Below are 15,355 nucleotides of genomic sequence, written 5' to 3'. Positions count from 1 at the left end.
AATCGCTGCGCTAGTAACCCCCTTTGCTGCTCTTAAGACGGCATCAGAATAAAGCTCCCTTGGACCCTATGGAAGCGTGCTCTTGTGAGCGCAATGCTTCCCAGCAATGCGAACGTGAACTCATGTTCACATTGATTTTGACATGTAATACCAGCGCACAGTAGCGCGCACTGTTATTACACAGTGGAGTGCAAATATCGCTTTCTTGAAAGCGATATTTGGTGCTCTACTTGTAATCTGGCCCTTAATGTATTATACTGTATATTTACTGTACATATTTTACATTCCAATATTCTTCTCATAGGGAAAGAATCCGTCATCTGCCAGGGTGCTAGTGATATACATAATGAATAGAAAGAAACTTGTACTCGCTGGATATTTCAAAATTCAAATTTACTGTGATAAGTGTAATGTTTCGGGAACTTAACATCCCCTTCCTCAGACCATATATATAAATAAAAATCTCCAAAGAAAAGCACTCTCACTGAACCATTTAAGTGAGAGTTTCTGGCTTTTGCCCTGTCTCAAGCCAAGTCAAGACTTGGCTTGAAACAGGGCAAAAGCCAGAAACATCACCTGTATGTCACTGCTTGTAATAAAGTTTTAAAATTCAATTTGGAGTGCTGCAACCATTTCTACATTTTGAGATATATATATATATATATATATATATATATATATATAGAGAGAGAGAGAGAGAGAGAGAGAGAGAGAGAGAGAGAGAGAGAGAGAGAGAGAGAGAGAGAGAGAGAGAGAGAGAGAGAGAGAGAGAGAGAGAGAGAAAGATATGTATTTTACAATTCATATATATATATATATATATATATATATAAAAAAATATTTAAAAATATTTTCATCTATGTGAAGAACATTGGAATGTACAGTGCCTTGCAAAGTATACATCCAACCTGCAATTAGAATGTATTTTTTGATGGTTTGTATCATTTGATTTACGCAACATGCCTACCACTTTGAAGTTGCAAAATATGTTTTTTATTGTAAAACAAACAAGAAATAAGCCAGAAAAAAAACAGAAAACTTGAGGATGCATAACTATTCATCCCCAAAGTCAATACTTTGAACCTTTCATACACTATAAGTTTATTCTTCGTTCATACACTTCTGCCCTTCACTTAGCCAAGCAAACTTACTTCTCTTCTCTCATATCTACTCTTTCCTAAAGGGCTCTTCTCCACCTTTAACTCTCTCCTCTACCCACCTGATCCACCCCCCCAGTCTGTCTTTAGTGCTCAAGACCTGGCAGACTACTTTTTGAATCAACACGTACTATCCGAAGCAACATCCCAACACCAACCTGCAATATTCCATCAACAGGTCCAGTTACTCCATCTGCCAACCTCTGCATCTTCCACCTAGCCACTGAGAATGAAGTTTCTTCCTTACTATCTTCCTCACGCCTCACTACCTGCCCGCTCGACCCTATCCCTTCCCATCTAATACCCTCCCTATCTTCCACCCTCAATCCTGCTCTTACCCACATCTTCAACCTATCTCTCTACCGGCTCATTCCCATCTTCTTTCAAACACACAAAAGTCACTCCCATACTCAAAAAACCCTCCCTTGACCATAATTTTCCTGAAAGCTACTGCCCACATATCACTGCTTCCACTAACATCAAAACTCTTCAAAAAACTAGTTTACAATCGTCTAACCCACTTTCTGTCCGCCAACTCCTTGCTTGACCCCCTGCAATCTGGATTCCGCCCAAACACTCAAGTGAGACTGCCTTTACCAAGGTTACTAACGATCTTCTCTCTGCTAAAAATATTGGCCACTACTCTATACTTATCTTACTTGACATCTCAGCTGCCTTCGACACAGTTGGCCACCCCCTCCTCCTACAGACCCTTAGCTCTTTTGGCCTCTGTGACACTGCTCTTTCCTGAATTCACTCCTATCTCTCTCACAGGTCTTTATCTGTGTCATTTGCCAGCGGCAACTCCTCTCCAATGCCTCTGTCTGTTGGAGTACCTCAAGGATCTGTTCTGGGTCCTAAACTCTTCTCCATTTATACTTATTCACTGGGTAAACTTATCAACAGTTATGGCTTCAAATATCACCTCTATGCTGTTGACACCCAGATCTACCTCTCCACCCTTGCTATCTTACCCTCGGTCCTTTCTCATGTCATTGACTGCTTATCTGGTATTTCTTCCTGGATGGCCTCTTACCACCTAAAGATTAACTTGTCCAAGACTGAGTTCCTTCTTATCCCCCCTTAAGTCCAACACCGACTTGTGACTTCTCTATCCCTGTTGATGGCAACACCCTTTCCCCATCGCACCAAGTCCGCTGCTTCTGAGTTACACTTCACTCAAATCTATCCTTTGCCCCCCATATCCAATCGCTTTCTACATCCTGCCGCAACCATCTACGCAATATTTCCAAGATTCAACCTTTTCTGTGTGCTAACACTACAAAGCAAATAATCCACTCCTTTGTTATTTCCCAACTTGACTACTGCAATAACCTACTTACTGACCTTCCTCTTTCCTGCCTCTCCCCCCTTCAATTCATCATAAATGCCTCTGCCAGGCTGATCAACCTTTCCCGTCGCTCTGTATCTGCTGCACCACTCTGTGAGTCCCTTTATTGGCTCCCCATTCACAGCAGAATTAAATTCAAAATTATTACCCTTGCATACAAAGCTCTCACCAACGCCGCTCCACTCTACCTATCCTCTCTAATCATTAAGTATACTCCAGCCCACCCACTAAGATCCAACAATGACCTTCTCCTTGCATCTGCGACTATCACCTCTTCTCATGCTAGACTGCAGGACTTCTGTCGTGCAGCACCTACCCTCTGGAACACTCTCCCTAATGCTGTCAGGCTTTGCCCTAATCTTTCTTCCTTTAAATGCTCTCTGAAAACTTTTGTGTTCAGAGAAGCCTACCACCCAATTCAATAATAAATTAATTTTTCTTACCTAACAATATTTCCGTCATCTAACTCTGCATTAACATTTTTCACAATCTTGCAGTCCTCACCTCCTGTTTCTCAACCTCCTACCCTTCTAGATTGTAAATTCCCATGGGAATAGGGCCCTAAATTTCTCCTGTTTGTAAATTTTGTCCTGTCTCTTACAAGTTTTATATTATTGTTTTATTTAAATTAATTGTACCCATGGACTGCGCTGCAGAATATGTTGGCGCTTCATAAATAAAGTATAATTATAATAATAATAATAATAATTATAATAATAATTACAGCTGCAAGTCTCTTGGGCTAAGTCTCTATAAGCTTGAGACATATAGCCACTGGGATTTTTGCCAATTATTCAAGGCAAAACTGTTCCAGGTCAATGCAAAAACTAGAAAGTGCGCTAAACATCTACACATCAGCCAGTACAATAAAATAATTTGATTTTAATTAAATGTTGCTGGCTTAAACAGAAAATATCAGTATTGCATAAAACACATCAATTTTGCATAAAATACATTGATTCCCTAAAAATACCACCGGTAGTACGAAGTTAAAATATGAGAGAGAAGTCGTAGGAAACATTCCAGAGAAGCTTCCGGATGTAAAATCAGCAGAAAGATCTGTGTGTGCCACTGCTGAGGATCTAAGTTCCACTATATGTAGACCTTGGTTTGTTTAAAACCCCCGGTTCATCAAAATTGGTAAGAACATGGGTGTACTCACTTGCCTTGTCTCTGATTACACATTTGTCTCAAATGATGTCCTTTAGGGGCTCTCGCGGAGCTTACCGCTTCAGCGTGTGACTCAAAGGCAATGTTTCTCCTCCACTTGTCACACTTCCGTGTTTGCGGTCACGTGTTTCTATTCGGCCAATGAGAGTGCTTCTTGAGCCATAAACACACTTAGTACAGCAAGTAACTGCTCCAGGATTCTATTCCTCCTCTGTTTACAATGCTCTCTGTTCAAAGTAGAAGCTCAAAATCCAGATGCAACGTTTACGTGTTTCAGCCTCTTACAGGCCTTTATCAAGATGACTGGATCTCTCACTTGCTTCCCTTTTAAAAGGGTTTATCTCTTTGTGGGAGTGGTAAGACAGGCTCACTGATTAAGCAGTGTTTCAAACATATTTCACATGTTTTCCATCTTGTTAAATTGTATATCAAAAGCACATTTAGAAACATTTTTATGCCTTTAGCATTAAAAGGTATTAAACTAATAGAATATTAAGATCTTTCACTCAGTAGATTGTCTTCCACTTATTGCGTCCTGTTTACAGCTAAAGACCATTAATTCATGCAGGCTTAATGAAATATAATATACCCAAACTGAGTATAAAATAGGGGCGCTATCACAAAGAATACACTGTATAAGTAACCCATAGAGGTGTCACAAAATGTATAAATATATGTGTACAAGAATGAATTAGCCACAAAACTATATGAGGGCTATATCAATCTCAGAGATAAAAGTCACCTGTATATATAAATATATATATATGTATAAAGTCCCAGTGAACCACAGTCCAAAGAGTATCCAATATGCAGTTTAAAGCAGTGTTAGGCAGCTCTCCTCGAAGTATAAGGCCATCCACATCGAGTAATTTCTATAGAAAACAGAGAAGGCGCCACATAGCATAATTCTGTGAGATATATCAGCTAATAAATTAAAACTCTGATGCACTCATGTTTAGCAAAGCACCAAGATGTGATGCAAGCTGGGCAGGCCGGAAACTCAGAGTTGTACGGTAAAACTCTTCTCTCAGGCTAAGTCTCCCCCAACGCCAATAGGTAGTCACAGGATAGCAGTGCTGTTTGCGAGTCAGGTATATTTTCAACTCCAGCAATTACAGGTAAATACCAGGCAGGGATATCCAAAAGAGGCAATGTTGCAAGTTGTATGAATTAAAGTGTTTATTATAACACATTAAAAACAGCAACGCATTTCTCAGTATCCAGTACTGTTTCCTCAGATAATAAAAAAACATGACATGGGAAAAAGAAAAAAATCGGGTTGTTTTTATGGATAGCCCAAATGTAAGTATAACGATATAAATCTCAGTTTATACTTAATTTTAAAAAAAATGATGAATTAAAGTACCATTCATTTAGGTTAACAATCAAAACTACATAATGACATACAGTGAACTTTACCTTCACTTTAAGTAGTGTTTTCATTCCCTAGTCCTTAACTACATATATGCTACTTAGGATAGATTTAGCATACCCAGGGCGGGGATGATTCACTATAGTGAATCATGTCCGCCCTGCATAGCTAAATGCTGACAGCATAAGCTGTCGGCATTTAACATTGCACAAGAAGTTCTGGTGAACTGCTTGTGCAATGCCACCCCCTGCAGATTTGCAGCCATTTGGCCACTAGCAGGGGGTGTCAATCAACCCGATCATATACGATCAGGTGGATTGATGTCTGAACCCTAAGAGGCAGCGGACAAGTTAAGGAACAGTGGTCTTAGGACCGCTGCTTCTTAGCTTCAGTTTTTGGCGAGCCTGAAGGCTCGCACGGAAACAGAGGCATTGGGGCCGATACAGGGCTTAGTAAATCGACCCCATAGTGTTATTGTGTATGTATGGAAGGGTTAGTATTCTGACGTGGGAAGCAAGATGTTGGTAAATGTGCACTGTCAAAAAAATATATATCAACTAATTAAATGGATTGCGGTCTAACTCGGGATTAAGTCCTTCTGGGTATAAGGTACCAAATTTGAAGATGAGATTGGCTTATTGGTATAGCAGTTTTTTCTTGTTCTCCCCCCCTCTCCTTTCCCTACTTTTTTTATACACCAAAATTGAAAATCTGACAGATCCCTATTGTGTTCTTTCTTAAAGTGTTTGGATAAAAGATGTCCCTCAAAGCCCTTTCTAATATTATACATATGTTCTCTTATTCCGTCTCTTAGGATTCTTTGTGTTTGTCCTAAGTATTGTTTCTTACATGGACACTGTATTAAATATACAGTGCCTTTATTTGAGCATCTAATGGTATCCATAATTGTATATTTCAATTCCCTAGTTGTTTATATTATGGGGAAAAATTTTCAAAGCGTCAACTGATAATACACTGGAATCCCGCATAATTTTTGACGCGAGATTGATCCACCGTAGTTAACAAAGCGTCAAGCTCATTAAATGTTGAAATGTGTGACAAAATATACGCTCCCACAATCTTAATCAGACGCAGATCGATGCTTGCAACATTACAGATGATTTGAATTCACATTTGACTCTATTTGACCCTTTCCCCAATATATCAAACATTTAACAGGTACGCTTGCGTCTATTCCGATGCAGCGTACCTAGCTTTCAATCCCCCACCCTTGAGGCCACCATAGAAATCAATGGGAGTCTGAAAACACAGAAAGATCATGTTCGATGCTGCAAAAGAATGAAGTATATTACATAATAAAAGTAAATTAGAAACTTTATTAAAATTGTATACCCTTTCTAAATCAAACAATATTATTGCTACACATTTGGTGCACTAGTAGATATAGGGATACAAATGAAAACTACATTACTACTTATGGATTATGTTACAACTTTGTCTCTCATTACAAAGCAAGGGGACAATATTATTTCTCCAAATTTGTAGCAAAGTTTTATCCCAAACTTGTTGCACTAATAGTTATAGAGATAAAAATGAAATAAATACATCCCCACATAAACAAGACTTTCTTAGGGAACTCAAACCATTTGAAGCGTATTTTTACTGATCCTCATTAGTTGTCCTTTAAGTATGTTAGCCACCCACTTGTCTAAGTGGCAACTTTCTACATATATATATATATATAATTGTTGGCATCAACCTTTTTAAAGAAGGTTCTCGTGTTGATTTTCTGCTCTTTTATTAGTACCAAGTTTGCGCTCTAGGGGCCCTACTCAACTATTGTTTCCTCAAAGAAGCCCATAAATAAATTTGCATAACTGGGCATGAACTTGGGTTCCCTTGCTGTCCCTTTCTCTTGTAAAAAGTACTTGCCATCAAAGTTGAAATAATTATTTCTAAGAATAAAATCTATAAATTGAAGTATAAAATCTGCTTGTTCTTGCAACATGTCTAAATCTTTATTTAGGAAATGTTTTACTGCTTTCTTTCCTAGACTGTGGTCAATACAGGTATACAACGATGATACATCACTTGTTACCACGATGATATTATTTTTCCATTCTATCCTCTCTATTACATTTAAAAACTGGGTTGAATCCCTTAAATATGAAGGGAGATGTTTAACATACTTCTGAAGAAACTGATCTACATATTTGGATAGATTTAACATAAGAGGATCTATGCTAGATATAATGGGGAGGCCTGGTGGTTATTAGGGTCTTATGTATTTTGGCAAGAAAATAAAAAATGGGTGTTCTTGGAAATGTTATATTTAAGAATGTTTTTTCTCTTTCATTTAAAATATTTTTGTCTAATGCTTTCTCCAAGATCTCATTTAAATTCCTCCTTTGTTTTTTCAAAGGATTCAATAGGAGCTTTCTGTATGTTAACTCATCTCCCAGAAGTCTTTTTGCTTCATTTAGATAATCATCTGTGCTCTTGATAACAATCCCACCCCCTTTGTCAGATTGTGTTATCATAATGTCTTTGTTCTCTCTTAGATCCTTTAAAATATTGTGTTCTTCCTTTGTAAGGTTACATTTATTATTTTTGTTCTTATAACTTTTTAAATCCTTGTTTACCCTTTTTTCAAACATTTTTAATTTTTAATGTGGTATGCAATTTTTTGTGTTTTGACCTCCTTCACTATTACTTTTCTCACATGGATTTTTTTTTTTATAAAATACTTTTTTAGAGACAATTTTCTAATGTACTGGTTAACAATTATTAGAGTTTCAAATTTGTTAATTTTTCTCGAGGGGGAAATGATAGACCTTTATTTAGTACTTGTTCCTGTTTTTCACTTAATTTAATGTTACTTAAGCTGAAGATTTCAATTTTTTTATCTTGATCTCTCTTGTTTCTCTTCCTTTCTGTCTCCCTCCTCTGATTCATCTCTGTTTCTCTTTTCTTTCTGTTTTACATGTGGCCTTTTGTCCTGTTCTAAAAAATCCCTTGAAGTTTATTGGGGAACCTGCATACCCTTTCTCGTCATCTATTTCAATCCTACATTATACTTATGAACCCCTAATCTGCTGCCCCTAACATCGCCGACACCTACATTATATTTATTAACCCCTAATCTGCCCCCCCAATGTCGCCGCCACCTACCTACAGTTATTAACCTCTAATCTGCCGACCGGCATCGCCACCACTATAATAAATGTATTAACCCCTAAACCGCCGCACTCCCACTTTGCAAACACTATAATAAACTTTATTAACCCCTTATCTGCTCTCCCTAACAACGCCACCACCTACCTACAATTATAAACCCCTAATCTCCCGCCCCCAACATCACCGCTACTATAATTAAGTTATTAACCCCTAAACCTAAGTCTAACCCTAACACCCCCTAACTTAAATATAATTTAAATAAATCTAAATTATTCCTATTTAAAACTAACTACTTACCTGTAAAATAAACCCTAAGCTAGCTACAATATAATTAATAATTACATTGTAGCTATTTTAGGATTTATTTTTATTTTACAGGCAACTTTGTATTTATTTTAACTAGGTACAATAGCTATTAAATAGTTAATAACTATTTAATAGCTACCTATTTAAAATAATTACAAAATTACCTGTAAAATAAACCCTAACCTAATCTCCCGCCCCCAAAGTCGCCGATACTATAATAAAGTTATTAACCCCTAAACCTAAGTCTAACCCTAACCCTAACACCCCCCTAAGTTAAATATAATTTAAATAAAATGAACTAAATTTACTATCATTAAATAAATTATTCCTATTTAAAACTAAATACTTACCTATAAAATAAACCCTAATATAGCTACAATATAACTAATAGTTACATTGTAGCTATTTTAGGATTTATATTTATTTTACAGGCAACTTTGTATGGCCTAGATTTGGAGTTTGGCGGTAGCCGTGAAAACCAGCGTTAGAGGCTCGTAACGCTGGTTTTAGGCTACCTCCGGTATTTGGAGTCACTCAAAAAAGGGTCTAACGCTCACTTTTCAGCCGCGACTTTTCCATACCGCAGATCCCCTTACGTCATTTGCGTATCCTATCTTTTCAATGGGATCTTTCTAACTCCGGTATTTAGAGTCGTGTCTGAAGTGAGCATTAGAAATCTAACGACAAAACTCCAGCTGCAGAAAAAAGTCAGTAGTTAAGAGCTTTCTGGGCTAACGCCGGTTCATAAAGCTCTTCACTACTGTACTCTAAAGTACACTAACACCCATAAACTACCTATGTACCCCTAAACCGAGGCCCCCCCACATCGCCGCCATTCGATTTAATTTTTTAACCCCTAATCTGCCGACCGCCACCTACGTTATCCTTATGTACCCCTAATCTGCTGCCCTAACATCGCCGACCCCTATATTATATTTATTAACCCCTAACCTGCCCTCCACAACGTCGCAGCCAGCTACCTACAATAATTAACCCCTAATCTGCCGACCGCAAAGAGCCGCCACCTACATTATAGCTATGTACCCCTAATCTGCTGCCCCTAACACCGCCGACCCCTATATTATATTTATTAACCCCTAATCTGCCCCCCTCAACGTCGCCTCCACCTGCCTACACTTATTAACCCCTAATCTGCCGAGCGGACCTGAGCGCTACTATAATAAAGTTATTAACCCCTAATCCGCCTCACTAACCCTATAATAAATAGTATTAACCCCTAATCTGCCCTCCCTAACATCGCCGACACCTAACTTCAATTATTAACCCCTAATCTGCCGACTGGAGCTCACCGCTATTCTAATAAATGTATTAACCCCTAAAGCTAAGTCTAACCCTAACACTAACACCCCCCTAAGTTAAATATAATTTTAATCTAACGAAATTAATTAACTCTTATTAAATAAATTATTCCTATTCAAAGATAAATACTTACCTGTAAAATAAACCCTAATATAGCTACAATATAAATTATATTTATATTATAGCTATTTTAGGATTAATATTTATTTTACAGGTAACTTTGTAATTATTTTAACCAGGTACAATAGCTATTAAATAGTTAAGAACTATTTAATAGCTAAAATAGTTAAAATAATTAAAAATTTACCTGTAAAATAAATCCTAACCTAAGTTACAATTAAACCTAACACTACACTATCAATAAATTAATTAAATAAAATACCTATAATTATCTACAATTAAACCTAACACTACATTATCAATAAATAAATTAAATACAATTCCTACAAATAAATACAATGAATTAAACTAACTAAAGTACAAAAAATAAAAAAGAACTAAGTTACAAAAAATAAAAAAATATTTACAAACATTAGAAAAATATTACAACAATTTTAAACTAATTACACCTATTCTAAGCCCCTTAATAAAATAACAAAGCCCCCCAAAATAAAAAAATGCCCTACCCTATTCTAAATTACTAAAGTTCAAAGCTCTTTTACCTTACCAGCCCTGAACAGGGCCCTTTGCGGGGCATGCCCCAAGAAGTTCAGCTCTTTTGCCTGTAAAAAAAAACATACAATACCCCCCCAACATTACAACCCACCACCCATATACCCCTAATCTAACCCAAACCCCCCTTAAATAAACCTAACACTAAGCCCCGAAGATCTCCCTACCTTGAGTCGTCTTCACCCAGCCGAGCCAAATTCTTCATCCAAGCGGAGCAAGAATAGGTCCTCCATCCAGTAGAAGTCTTCATCCAAGCGGGGCAGAAGAGGTCTTCCATCCGATTGAAGTCTTCATCCAAGAGGCATCTTCTATCGTCATCCATCCGGAGTGGAGCGGCAGCATCCTGAAGACCTACGACGCGGAACATCCATCCTGGCCGACGACTGAACGACGAATGACGGTTCCTTTAAATGACGTCATCCAAGATGGCGTCCCTCGAATTCCGATTGGCTGATAGGATTCTATCAGCCAATCGGAATTAAGGTAGGAATATTCTGATTGGCTGATGGAATCAGCCAATCAGAATCAAGTTCAATCCGATTGGCTGATCCAATCAGCCAATCAGATTGAGCTCACATTCTATTGGCTGTTCCGATCAGCCAATAGAATGCGAGCTCAATCTGATTGGCTGATTCAATCAGCCAATCAGATTTTTCCTACCTTAATTCCGATTGGCTTATAGAATCCTATCAGCCAATCGGAATTCGAGGGACGCCATCTTGGATGACGTCATTTAAAGGAACCGCCATTCGTCGTTTAGTCGTCGGCCAGGATGGATGTTCCGCGTCGGAGGTCTCCAGGATGCTGCCGCTCCGCTCCGGATGGATGACGATAGAAGATGCCTCTTGGATGAAGACTTCAATCAGATGGAAGACCTCTTCTGCCCCGCTTGGATGAAGACTTCTACCGGATGGAGGACCTCTTCTTGCTCCGCTTGGATGAAGAATTTGGCTTGGCTGGGTGAAGATGACTCAAGGTAGGGAGATCTTCAAGGGCTTAGTGTTAGGTTTATTTAAGGGGGGTTTGGGTTAGATTAGGGGTATGTGGGTGGTGGGTTGTAATGTGGGGGGGGTATTGTATGTTTTTTTTACAGGCAAAAGAGCTGAACTTCTTGGGGCATGCCCCGCAAAGGGCCCTGTTCAGGGCTGGTAAGGTAAAAGAGCTTTGAACTTTAGTAATTTAGAATAGGGTAGGGCATTTTTTTATTTTGGGGGGCTTTGTTATTTTATTAGGGGGCTTAGAGTAGGTGTAATTAGTTTCAAATTGTTGTAATATATTTCTAATGTTTGTAAATATTTTTTTATTTTTTGTAACTTAGTTCTTTTTTATTTTTTGTACTTTAGTTAGTTTAATTCATTGTATTTATTTGTAGGAATTGTATTTAATTTATTTATTGATAGTGTAGTGTTAAGTTTAATTGTAGATAATTATAGGCATTTTATTTAATTAATTTATTGATAGTGTAGTGTTAGGTTTAATCGTAGATAATTATAGGTATTTTATTTAATTAATTTATTGATAGTGTAGTGTTAGGTTTAATTGTAGATAATTATAGGTATTTTATTTAATTAATTTATTGATAGTGTAGTGTTAGGTTTAATTGTAACTTAGGTTAGGATTTATTTTACAGGTAAATTTGTAATTATTTTAACTATTTTAGCTATTAAATAGTTCTTAACTATTTAATAGCTATTGTACCTGGTTAAAATAATTACAAAGTTACCTGTAAAATAAATATTAATCCTAAAATAGCTATAATATAATTATAATTTATATTGTAGCTATATTAGGGTTTATTTTACAGGTAAGTATTTATCTTTAAATAGGAATAATTTATTTAATAAGAGTTAATTAATTTCGTTAGATTAAAATTATATTTAAATTAGGGGGGTGTTAGTGTTAGGGTTAGATTTAGCTTTAGGGGTTAATACATTTATTAGAATAGCGGTGAGCTCCAGTCAGCAGATTAGGGGTTAATGTTTGAAGTTAGGTGTCGGCGATGTTAGGGAGGGCAGATTAGGGGTTAATACTATTTATTATAGGGTTAGTGAGGCGGATTAGGGGTTAATAACTTTATTATAGTAGCCCTCAGGTCCGGTCGGCAGATTAGGGGTTAATAAGTGTAGGCAGGTGGAGGCGACGTTGTGGGGGGCAGATTAGGGGTTAATAAATATAATATAGGGGTCGGCGGTGTTAGGGGCAGCAGATTAGGGGTACATAGGGATAATGTAAGTAGCGGCGGTTTACGGAGCGGCAGATTAGTGGTTAATAATAATATGCAGGGGTCAGCGATAGCGGGGGCGGCAGATTAGGGGTTAATAAGTGTAAGGCTAGGGGTGTTTAGACTCGGGGTACATGTTAGAGTGTTAGGTGCAGACGTAGGAAGTGTTTCCCCATAGCAAACAATGGGGCTGCGTTAGGAGCTGAACGCAGCTTTTTTGCAGGTGTTAGGTTTTTTTTCAGCTCAAACAGCCCCATTGTTTCCTATGGGGGAATCGTGCACGAGCACGTTTTTGAGGCTGGCCGCGTCCGTAAGCAACTCTGGTATCGAGAGTTGCAGTTGCGTTAAATATGCTCTACGCTCCTTTTTTGGAGCCTAACGCTGACATTCTGTGGACTCTCAATACCAGAGTTATTTTAAAGGTGCGGCCAGAAAAAAGCCAGCGTTAGCTACGCGGGTCGTTACAGACAAAACTCTAAATCTAGCCGTATTTATTTTAACTAGGTACAATAGCTAGTAAATAGTTAATAACTATTTAATAGCTACCTAGTTAAAATAATTACAAAATTACCTGAAAAATAAACCCTAACCTAAGTTACAAATACACCTAACACTACACTATCAATAAATTTATTAAATAAACTACAATTATCTAAACTAAAATACAATTAAATAAACTAAACTATAATAAAAATAACACAAAATTACAGAAAATTAAAAAAATTACAAGAAGTTTAATCTAATTACACCTAATCTAAGCCCCTAATAAAATAAAAAAGCCCCCCAAAATAATAAAATGCCCTAATAAAATGCCCTACCCTATCCTAAATTTCAAAGTAAACAGCTCTTTTACCAGCCCTTAAAAGGGCTTTTTGCGGGGCATTGCCCCAAAGTTATCAGCTCTTTTACCTGTAAAACAAAATACAACCCCCCCACACACCCTTACTCTAAAACCCACCCGATCCCCTTAAATAAACCACACTACCCCCCTGTAGATCATCCTACCTTGAGTCATCTTCAGCCAGCCGGCCACCGATGGCACAGAAGAGGACATCCGGAGCGGCAGAAGTCTTGATCCGATCGGGGCAGAAGATGTCCTCCAAGTGGCAGATGTCTTCATCCAAGCGGCATCTTCTATCTTCAGTCAACCGGAGCGGAGCCATCTTGAATCCATCCAACGTGGAGCCATCCTCTTCTTACGATGTCCTAAGGCCGAATGAAGGTTCCTTTAAATGACTTCATCCAAGATGGCGTCCCTCGAATTCAGATTGACTGATAGGATTCTATCAGCCAATCGAAATTAAGGTAGGAAAATTCTGATTGGTTGATTTAATCAGCCAATATAATTGACCTCACATTCTATTGGCTGATCCAATCAGCCAATTGGATTGAACTTCAATCCGATTGGCTGATTAAATCAACCAATCGGATTTGTCCTACCTTAATTCCGATTGGATGATAGAATCCTATCAGCCAATCGGAATTTGTGGGACGCCATCTTGGATGACGTCATTTAAATGAACCTTCATTTGGCCTTAGGACATCATAAGAAAAGGATGGCTCCAATTTGGATGGATTCAAGATGGCTCCGCTCCGGTTGATTAAAGATAGAAGATGCCGCTTGGATGAAGACATCTGCCGCTTGGAGGACCTCTTCTGCCCCGATCGGATCAACACTTCTGCTGCTCCGGGTGTCCTCTTCTGTCCCATCGGTGGCCAGCTGGCTGAAGACAACTCAATGTAGGGTGATCTTCAGGGGGGTAGTATTAGGTCTTTTTAAGGGGGATCGGGTGGGTTTTAGAGTAGGGGTGTGTGGGTGGTGGGTTGTAATGTTTGCGGGGATTGTATTTTTTTTTACAGGTAAAAGAGCTGATTACTTTGGGTCAATGCCCCACAAAAAGCCCTTTTAAGGGCTGGTAAAAGAGCTGATTACTTTGTAATTTAGGATAGGGTAGGGCATTTTTTTATTTTGGGGGGCTTTTATTTTATTAGGGGGCTTAGATTAGGTGTAATTAGTTTAAACTTCTTGTAATTTTTTTTATTTTCTGTAATTTAGTGTTTGGTTTTTTTTGTATTATAGTTTAGTTTATTTAATTGTATTTTAGTTTAGATAATTGTAGTTTATTTAATTAATTTATTGATAGTGTAGTGTTAGGTGTATTTGTAACTTAGGTTAGGGTTTATTTTGTAATTTTTTTAACTAGGTAGCTATTAAATAGTTATTAACTATTTAATAGCTATTGTACCTAGTTAAAATAAATACAAAGTTGCCTGTAAAATAAATATAAATCCTAAAATAGCTGCATTGTAACTATTAGTTATATTATAGCTATATTAGGGTTTATTTTATAGGTAAGTATTTAGTTTTAAATAGGAATAATTTATTTAATGATAGTAAATTTAGTTCATTTTATTTAAATTTTATTTAACTTAGGGGGGGTGTTAGGGTTAGACTTAGGTTTAGGCGTTAATAACTTTATTATAGTAGTGGCGACATTGGGGGCGGGAGATTAGGGGTTAATAATTGTAGGTAGGTGGCGGCGATGTTAGGGAGGGCAGATTAGGGGTTAATAACATTTATTATAGTGTTTCTGAGGCTGGAGTGTGGCGGTTTAGGAGTTAATACATTTATTAGAGTGGCGGCGATG

Source organism: Bombina bombina, chromosome 5, assembly GCF_027579735.1.
Source record: "Bombina bombina isolate aBomBom1 chromosome 5, aBomBom1.pri, whole genome shotgun sequence".
Classification (NCBI taxonomy): Eukaryota; Metazoa; Chordata; class Amphibia; order Anura; family Bombinatoridae; genus Bombina; species Bombina bombina.
Note: the sequence above shows the minus strand (reverse complement) of the source record.